Here is a 9,854-nt window from a genome sequence, read left to right as displayed (position 1 = left end):
AGCTGAATAAGTGTCAGAATGTATATCATTCCATACATCCTATTATATGTCTAGAACATTTACAATGTTCTAATACAATGTACATAAGGCAAAAGTAAAAAAAACCAAAAAACAAAAAAATGATGCACCTCTTGATAAATCCAATCTTTCCCCAAGCATTTGAGATGCTTTTTAATTCATAGTGGTGAGGATGCAAATGGATTTAGGCAGTCTCAGAATGATAAACAGCAAAGGACGTATTTGATGAATAGAATATTCCTATACATTGGGAATATTTTAAAGAAAAATTTAATAGAAACTGTATGTTAGATTTAATACACTTAAATTGTCTATGCATTTCCAGCAAGTTTATGTACTTATTTACTAAGTACCCAAAATGCAAGTAATATAATATGCAGAATATAAAATTTTCATGCTAAAAGTGGCATTGGCAGAATATATGTTTATGCAATATGCTTTCTTGTATGTTGAAAGTGATATCTGTAGATACAATAGAATGTATGTTGACTGAAAGGATAAATTCATGCACCAACAAATTAATGACTACTTCAGTTGAAGTTGTGAATTAATATGACTGCAATCTACCATTGTCTTGCTACAGTCATCTGTGGAAGTATCAAAGACAGTGATAATAGCATTGACCTTCAATTCCTGTGTTATGAAATGCAGACCATAGAGATACTATAATGACTTTCAGACACTGATGATATCACTCTTAACTTAATCAAATAAATAAAGCATAATTATCACAAGACATATGCAAGCAGAAGCAAGGCCTATGTGGTTCCATTGTGAAAGAAAGTGACTAGTCTTTTCTGTGTTCCAGAACCCATATACACTGTGATAGAAATTATGAAGAAGAGACAATAAAGACAACTTAATCTCACCAGGGACAAAGCATAATATTTTAAAGTATGTATGCAATGTACATGCACACACAATATGTTAACATATATGCATAAAAATTTCTAATTAGTACAACCTAATTTCATGAACCCTGTTGTGGCGGCTCACACCTAATTCTAGCAACCTGAGAGACTGGGGCAGGAGGATCACAAATTTGAGGCCAATCTTGGGAACTTATCAAGACTCTGCATCAAAATTTTAAAAGGGAGGGGTGTTGGGGTGTATTTCAGTGATAAAGTATCCCTTGATTAAACCCCTAGAAATGCTAAAGGGAAAAACAAACAAACCAAAAAAGGGTGTTCCACAAAAATCACGAACCAAGATAAAATAAAAAAACTAAAGGTAAAAAAATAAATAAAAATAAGCTAGAAAATGACCAATTTGCCGATTAATATATAACATAATGTGTAAAGGACAGATGATTAAGAATATGATACCAATTTATATTTGTGTGTGTGTGTGTGTGTATGTGTGTATGTGTGTGTGTGTGTGTGTGTGTGTGTGTATCTAATGCATACACAAGATGGAAATGACAATAAACATAAGGTGATGGACTACCAAAGTGCAGTCAAAACACAACTGCATATGAGAACTGATGAGAATGCTAGAAATCATACATTGGCCAAAATGTAAATTAGTATAGTCCTTTGTAGAACAACTTGACAATGGATATTGATATGTTTGAATTCAAATGCCTTTAGACTGAGCTGTGCCAATGGAATTATTTGTGTTAGAATTATTTGTGTTCAGAATTATTTGTGTTAGAGACAATAAACAGAAACTTCTAAAACGAGTACTCACTAAGTAAATATTAGTTAAAAATCAGAAGAATTTTTTTGTGCTTTTGTAGGATGTCTACTCAAGATTTGAGTGATCAAAGTAAGGTTTGAGAATGTGTGCATGTTTCTATATTTTATATAAAAGAAAGCTGAAACAGGGATAATTGGGTAATTAGACGGTACAATGAGTTATAATGAGACAAAGACAATGACGTGTTGGAGAAGTAGGATAGGCCTAACAATGGCTTTGGAAAGCCATACACATTCATTTTCTCTATTATCCCTTCTGTGTCATTTGTTATCCCCAGTGAGTGTGGCTCAGTTATTCCTGGATCCCTCAGCACATTTAATGTGACTTATCCCTAGAGTTTGTCTCTCCGTGGAATAAACTTTCTTCAAAAATCCTCATAGAAGCCAGGAGTAGAATGATGGTTCCCAAGAGCTGGGAAGAGGGGGATTGTGGAGTTCTTGGTCAAAATCTCAGGGTAAATATATTCAGGAGATGTACTGTACAACACAGTGACTGTAATTAATAACAATGTACAGGTGGATTTACATACAATGAAAACATTGTGATTTGAAAATAATTTAAGTATTGAATAATACACTCAACATAGGAAAATCACAGTTGAGCCTAAACCTGCTTTCAACATGTTAAGAACCGTTATGTTAGGTTAGAGTTGGGTGAAATCAACATGAACTCATTTTATAAGAAAGTGCTGAATATTTTATTTAATTCGTTATACCTATCTCCAAAAAAGAGCATTGGTGGTTTACCCTCATGGTCAAACGGTTGACTGTGGGAGCTGTTGCCTTCTGTTGATGCTTCTGAGATTACTAAGGGGGTGTCCTATCTACTGTGTATCACTAGCTCAGGCAAAGAGCATATTTCACAATTTGAAGTATGGTTTTTACTGACTGTAAAATGAATGTATGCACAAATTTCATATTATTTTGAAACTAAAACAAAAAGTCTTAAGTTGAATTGTCACTAAGTCAGAAACTATCTGTATTATATACCTGAAAATCACTAATGAAATTAGTACAAATTTTAAGGTTTTTTTAACCCAAAGTTTGATAAGTATGTCAAGTAATGCATATAAAAAGTAACTCAATTTAGCTACTCCATAGTGTATGCAAATATTTTAAACATCACGCTGTATACAATAAGGATATAGAATTTTATTTGTTAAAGAAATGAACTAGGGCTGGGACTGTGGCTCAGCAGTACAGCTCTCACCTAGCACAGGCGGGACCCGGGTTCCATTCTCATCACCATGTAAAAATAAAAGCATTTTGTTGTGTCCGTCTACAAAAAAGATTCTCTCTCTCTCTCTCTCTCTCTCTCTCTCTCTCTCTCTTCTTAAAAAAAGAAATGAACTAGAAAAAAGTACAAAAATTTTACCTCATTTTATTCATTTGTCCATATAAATTATTTTTCTCAAATATTTTTTCCTGATCACTATAGAAAACATTCCTCAATTTTATTCTGAATTGTAATCCACCCCTAAATTTATATGTCCAATACCAAACTATTCATGTGTATTTCATGACACAGCATTTCAAGAGTTTTTAAGCATAAATGAAGTCATAAGGGTGGGGCCCTAAACTGATAGATCTGGTCACCTTATATGAAGATGAAGAGATGGCAGAGCTCTCCCAGTTCACATGAGCACAAAGGAAAGACCATGTGGACAGAGTGAGAAAGTGGCCATCTGGAAGGGAAGAAGAAAAGTCTTACCAGAAAAAAAAAATTCACAGTTTGGTCTTAGACTTCTTCCCTCCAGAAATGTGAGATCATTGCTTTCTGTTGTTTAAGCCAACCCAGCCTTTAGTATTTTGTTGCTGCTATTGTTTATCATAGTCTTACTAATACCACATCCAAATTGGATCTCAAATGAATTCTAAATATGATCATTTAGATGTTAGGGAACACTTACTTAGTTCAGTTTCTCTCAATTGGGTTCCCTGATGCATTTTCTTTCTTCATTATTGTATAATACAACTCCATGTTCAATTTTTCTGTTGCTCTTAGTTTTATATGTATATGTTAAGGTTGGCTTAACTATTACTAAAAATACACTATTAAATTTGTAATGATTAGGGCAGTGTAAAGTGAACTTGAAGTGATTTGATACTCTGCCTCAAACATTTTGCACACTATCTGCAACCATTTATAAAGTAATGTTTTGTCTGTGAACTACATTCTCTCTGCACTGCAGTTAGAATGTTGTATTATTGTATTTGAATTTGAGGCATAGGAAATAAATTCCAGGCTGTTGTCAACATAGAAGACCCCTCCATTTTCAGTGCAAATCATTGATTAGTATATTATTTTCCTATTGCACACTAAATGCCTTCGCCTCAAATCCACAATCTTTTTCTACTTCCTGGGCATTTAGTAATTAATAATGTTAAGAACAACTGGTGTGCGAGTTTAGCACTGAAGAAGGTAGTCTTGCTTAGAAGCATAAATATTCCTTAAATTTAACTGAGAATTATTTTTTAAAATTTTTTATAGTTTTAGATGAACAGAATGCCTTTATTTTATTTTATTTTTTGTGGCTGATAATGATCGAACTCAGTGCTTCACACACTCTAGGCAAGCACTCTGCACTGAGCTACAGCCCCAGCCCTCTAACTGAGAATTCTTAACAACATGAAACATGTAACAACATGAAAGTTTTGTTTTTTGTGTTAGTATAGAGAAAAGCATGGGAAAGTTGACATAGCAAGCCAGGCCTCACCTATTCTTAAATTGAACAGACAGCTCTTTTTAATAATGTGCTTCAAGTAGAGAAACATGTATTCTTGCTATCATGTGACTAATAGAACTGAATGAAAAATCTCTGCTACTTATATGTATTAATGAAGTACTCTCACTCTTTTAAGTGACAAACTTTATAAATGATTTACACAAGATTTTAATATTAGATTTCAAGAAAAAAATTTCTTCAACATGTTTATTGGAAGTTCATAATAACATTAAAAACAGACACGTAAAAAGGAAGACAAGATTATATTTGTATTCCTCTTTGATATTGCATGTGGTATAGGTTTGGCAAACTTTTATTAAATTTATTACTACATATATCTATTTTGTTAAATATTTTTATTTGCTACTTATTAAAAATGTTTTAAGTTCAAATGTACCTATACAGTAGAACAATTCACACCTCTCAAACTGCAATTTCATATTTAGGATTAGGGTAATATTTAAAATTGATAGGCTTTTCTATAAAACACATGTATGGTAAAGAAATACAGGTAATGAATCTGAGGGTAAAGATCACTGTTGAGGAGAGGAAAATTTATTCTTGATAAAATGTTCATATCTACAACATTGAGCAAAGATCAGTTTTGATGACTCCTTAAGACAGGAACATAGTGATTCACAGAAGCAAACACTAATCAATAATCAAATTTCTTGTGTGTGTGTGTGTGTGTGTGTGTGTGTGTGTGTGTATGTGTGTGATTATGGTTTCGTTATGATTAGTGGTATGATTAATGCAACTATTGATGGCATGGAAATGTTGGTGCTGGTGATGGAAAATACTACTCATCACTCTTATCTACTTAGCAATATATTCCTCCTTTCCTTCTAGAAGTTTCTTGCCCTGGGAAAGGCTGCTATAACATGTTTTTCATTTGTTGATAGAATATACCAAAGCATATTAAGCAAAAGCATTTGATATTGAATATCTACAAAAAGTTGTCATTTATTTCATAATTTTTATTTATTTGTTTATTATTGATTTATTGTTTTGTGGTACAATACCCTCAGCTCTTCTATTTTGTATTTTGAGACAAAGTCTTGCTAAGAGGCAGAGATTGGTTTTGAACTTGGAATCCACCTGCCTCAGGTTCTTACTGAGCTGGGATTTGAAGTACACTCCACTGTGCCCAGGGAAAGTTAGCACTCTAATCTCTAATACTTTACTTTTTTTAAAAAAGTAATGGTGAAGAGTGGATTCATTCCTTTAGACTTTATAAGACTTAGTTTATTCAAAGTTCAACTTGAGAGAAAAGGCTAAATAAATAACTGAATGGAAAGGGCCAACTGTGCTTTCCCCAAAAACAGCAACTACTCTGAATGCCTCCAAGGGATAGAGTGCACAGTAAAACTTAGGATGCACACATGCACACACACACACACAATATATATATATCCCTGCTCAGCATATACATATGTGTGTGTGTTTATGCTTAGCAGAGATTTCTAATTAAAAGCAAAATATAATTTTTTACAAGTTATGTATGATATCTTTGATTTATTTTACTCATTTAAGAATAACAATGTCGAAGAAGACATTGGGAAACTGTACTTAAAAGGTTCTTGAAGACTGATTTATGAACGTGCTTAAGTAGATAAGATAAAAATACAGAAAAATTCTCTCCAACTTCCCTTTAGTACTTAAATAATATTCTCAATTTCAAAAAAAAGGAGTAAAGCTGCAGATAATTTGGACTGTCTTCAGTGTTTTTCAATGCCAATGAACCCTCAGTTTAATTTAGTCTTGAGACCAAGAGGTGTTCTGTAGCTATTTGACACTGCAATTAAATATGTTTTTTCACTTTTTTAAGTATTCTTTTCTAATTAAAGGCTTCCTAATGCGTGTATGCAGTTGCTGATTTGTAACCTGAAATTGAAAATCACTTAACCTCTAAAGTTCAGTAAGCCTCTAAACATTTTAGCTTAGCTATTGATATTCTAATCATGAAATTAAAGCATCCACAGTAAGCAGATGAGCTAATGTAAGTGGTGTCCATGTTTTCTTTAGTGTAGAAATCAATAATACTATCTTGACAACTTTCAGTTCAATGATCTATCTACTGGAAATGGACTTAACTTTTAAAATAGATGTCTAAAATATGTGCTATTTGAAGAACAGCTCTATGATTCCACATTTTTAAATTTATTTTAACTCATATGTGAAAATATAGCAATTATATATATTAATGATATGTTGTGTTATCCTTTGACACATGTAAAAATTGTGAAATGTTTAAATAAAATTAATGAATCTCCTCAAATATTCATTATTTATTTATGATGAAAACCTTAAAAATACTATTTTCTTGCTTTTAGATGATAAATTATTGTTATCTATAGTCCCCTAGATGCAGTACCACACCAGAGCATCTTGCTCTTCCTCTTGTTACTCAGAATATTCATCAACATTTCCCCTATTCTCCACAACTCTGACTTCCCCAGCCTTCGTGAACCACCATATCACTCTCCACCTTTATAATATCAGATGTTTAGATTCCATACAAAGGTGAGATCATGCAATACTTGTCTTTCTGTGCCTGGCTTATTTCATTTAACATAATGATCTATAGTTCCATCCATGCTGCCACAAGGGACAGGGTTTAATTTCTGGGGCAGATTATTATCCTCTTTGTAACTTTTTTTTTTAATCTCCTCATCAGTTGAGCAACACTTTGGTTGTTTCCATTTCTTGGCTATTGTGAATAGTGCCACAATGAGCAGAGGAATGCAGATGGACTTCCACATTCTGATTTCATTTTCTTTAGATATATTTCTCTTAGAACCACTGGTTCAAGAAGTTGTTTTGTTATAAGATTTTTGAGGATCTTTCACACTAATTTCCCAAATGGATGTACTAATGTGCATTCTATCAAGCATTGAGCAAGAGTTCTGTTATTTCCCTATCTTCACCAGCTCTTGTTAGCCTCTAAGTCTTTTTGATACTAACCATTTGTAATACGGTGATGTGATATCTCACTGTGGTTCTGATGTATTGTTATATGATGTTTTGATGGTAACAGTTAAATTTTCTTCATTGGCATAAAATCTCATGACATCCATGAGAAATGCCAAATTCCAAAGGAAAACAGAGTGCAGCAAATTATAGAAATGGCTTTCAACTCTGTACAGGAAGAAAGCTAGAATCACACTCTCTTATTTTCCAGGTGCATATGTGCTCCAGGTCAAGGCCACGGATGCAGATGACCCGACCTATGGAAACAGTGCCAGAGTTGTTTACAGCATTCTTCAGGGACAACCTTATTTCTCTATTGATCCCAAGACAGGTAATTTTTTTATTAGAGAAAACCTAATCACCACTCCTTCAAATATTTAAACTTTAATTAATTCTTGGCATGTAAATCACCTATTCTAATACAGCAAAAAAGATTCTGTGAGCTTCATACTGAGTAAAGAAACTAGCATCTCACCTATCTGCTATAGATAGTGACATGTGTAAATCTAAACATTTTCACATATACTTACAACTTCTCTGGTTGTCTTATTTTAAATTTTCAAAAGTCTACTTTTTTAATATCTGGCTAAATAACTTTTCATTCCAGGTTTCTTAACTGAATTAAATTACATTCCATTTTTAGGCTTATCAGTGCATGGAGAAATCCTAGATTATTTTTGCTGTCTGTATAAGTGTCATAAGTGGCTGGCTAAAGCCAAGAGACACGTTTGTAATAAAGCAAAGGAGAGCATGACAGACATGAAGACCATTGATTCTGTAGTCTGTGTCTTCAAAGCCATCACACTTCTAAAAAAAAACAAAACAACAACAACAACAAAAAAACAACAACAACAACCTAACCTAAATTGCAGATTTAAAAGTCAAATATAATATGGATGATGTAGAAAGGGCAGGAAAATATGCACATAAAAGATCTTATATCCCTCCCACTTTTTTTGTGGTGCAGGGGATTAAACCCAAGATCTCATGCATGTTAAGCAAGTGATCTACCACTGAGGAAACCCTCACCCCTATTTTCCCTGATATATCACATGAGATCTCTGTTCTTCTAAGCAGTCTGTTTTTGAACACTAAATACATTGTTATGGAGAGTCATCCACTCTAACCAGTGAATGAAGAAGGTATTCCATGTCACATCAGAGTTAAAGCAGGAACTCCAGGTGATAGCCATTCTATCCCCTCTTATATAGTGCAATTAAATAAGTTGCAAAATAAATTGGGCACTATTATTTATGTTAGCTTAAGATAATGGGAATTGTCAACATATACTAAAATAAACTATCTTTAAAATTTGCAGATCAATTACTCTTGATGAAAAATATTAAATTTATAAATTTTAAGACACATTATATCTATCTATCTATCTATATATATATCTCTATATCTATATCTATATCTATATCTATATATATATATATATATATATATATATATATATATATATGTATACAATTTATTGATATAATCCAAATATATTTCCTAAAAGAGGTATGTGCTGAAATCTGGTATGCCAATGAGATATGTTATTAATAGTTAGCCATCTACTAATGTTGCCTAGAAACAAAGCATATTGTTTTTCTACTAAATTGGAAACAAATGCAGGGCATACAGAACTTACTGTCAATGCTCACTTCTTTCCCTTGTGATGAAGTCAATGGGGAAAACAGAAATTTTGAAGCTGAGAGTAAGATAGTGAATTTCTTCTTTGTCTAGACCCAAAAAAAGAGTTGAGAGTAAAGAGAACACATCTTTCCTTTAAGAATTCTGTTGAGAAATGTTATAGTTTGGATATGAGGTATTGCTACAAAACTCCTCTGTTAATGAAGCAATGTCCAGAGGTACAGTAATTGGATTGGGAGATCTGAAACCTAAAGTTCATCTTTGTTTGAAAGGACTAGATGGTAACTGTAAGCTGGTTGGGCATGGCTGGAGGAGACATATGACTGGGAATGTGCCCTGCAAGGGTACATCTTCCTTTCCCCACCTTCTGCCTCCTTAGTGCAAGAAGAGCAGGATTCTTTTACCATACCCTTCCCCCCATGATATGCTGCCTCACCTTGGGCCCAGAGCAAGGAATTGGCCATCAATGGACTGAGACCTCTGAAACTGTGAACCTCAAATAAATTTTCCTTTTTTAAGGTGTTCTTGTTGAGTATTTGTGGGACAGAGATAAAAGGCTAACTAAAACAAGAAGCAATTATAAGGGGAAGAGAATCCAGAAGGTGAAAATTTCCTCTCGTTTAGACAGAGTATTGTAGATTAAAACTCAGACCATGAAATGCTACCAGTGAGTGTGTAATGGGGAAGTAACCTTTAGAAGGTATTTTACAGTAAATATGGCAGTGAATGTAGGAAGATATATGTCAATAACATTATTAAACAAGATTTTTGATTATTGTTAACTATGGGAAAATTATTTATT

The sequence above is a fragment of the Callospermophilus lateralis genome, unplaced genomic scaffold (genome assembly GCF_048772815.1).
Source record: "Callospermophilus lateralis isolate mCalLat2 unplaced genomic scaffold, mCalLat2.hap1 Scaffold_615, whole genome shotgun sequence".
NCBI classification, from domain to species: domain Eukaryota; kingdom Metazoa; phylum Chordata; class Mammalia; order Rodentia; family Sciuridae; genus Callospermophilus; species Callospermophilus lateralis.
This window is presented reverse-complemented; position numbering follows the sequence as displayed.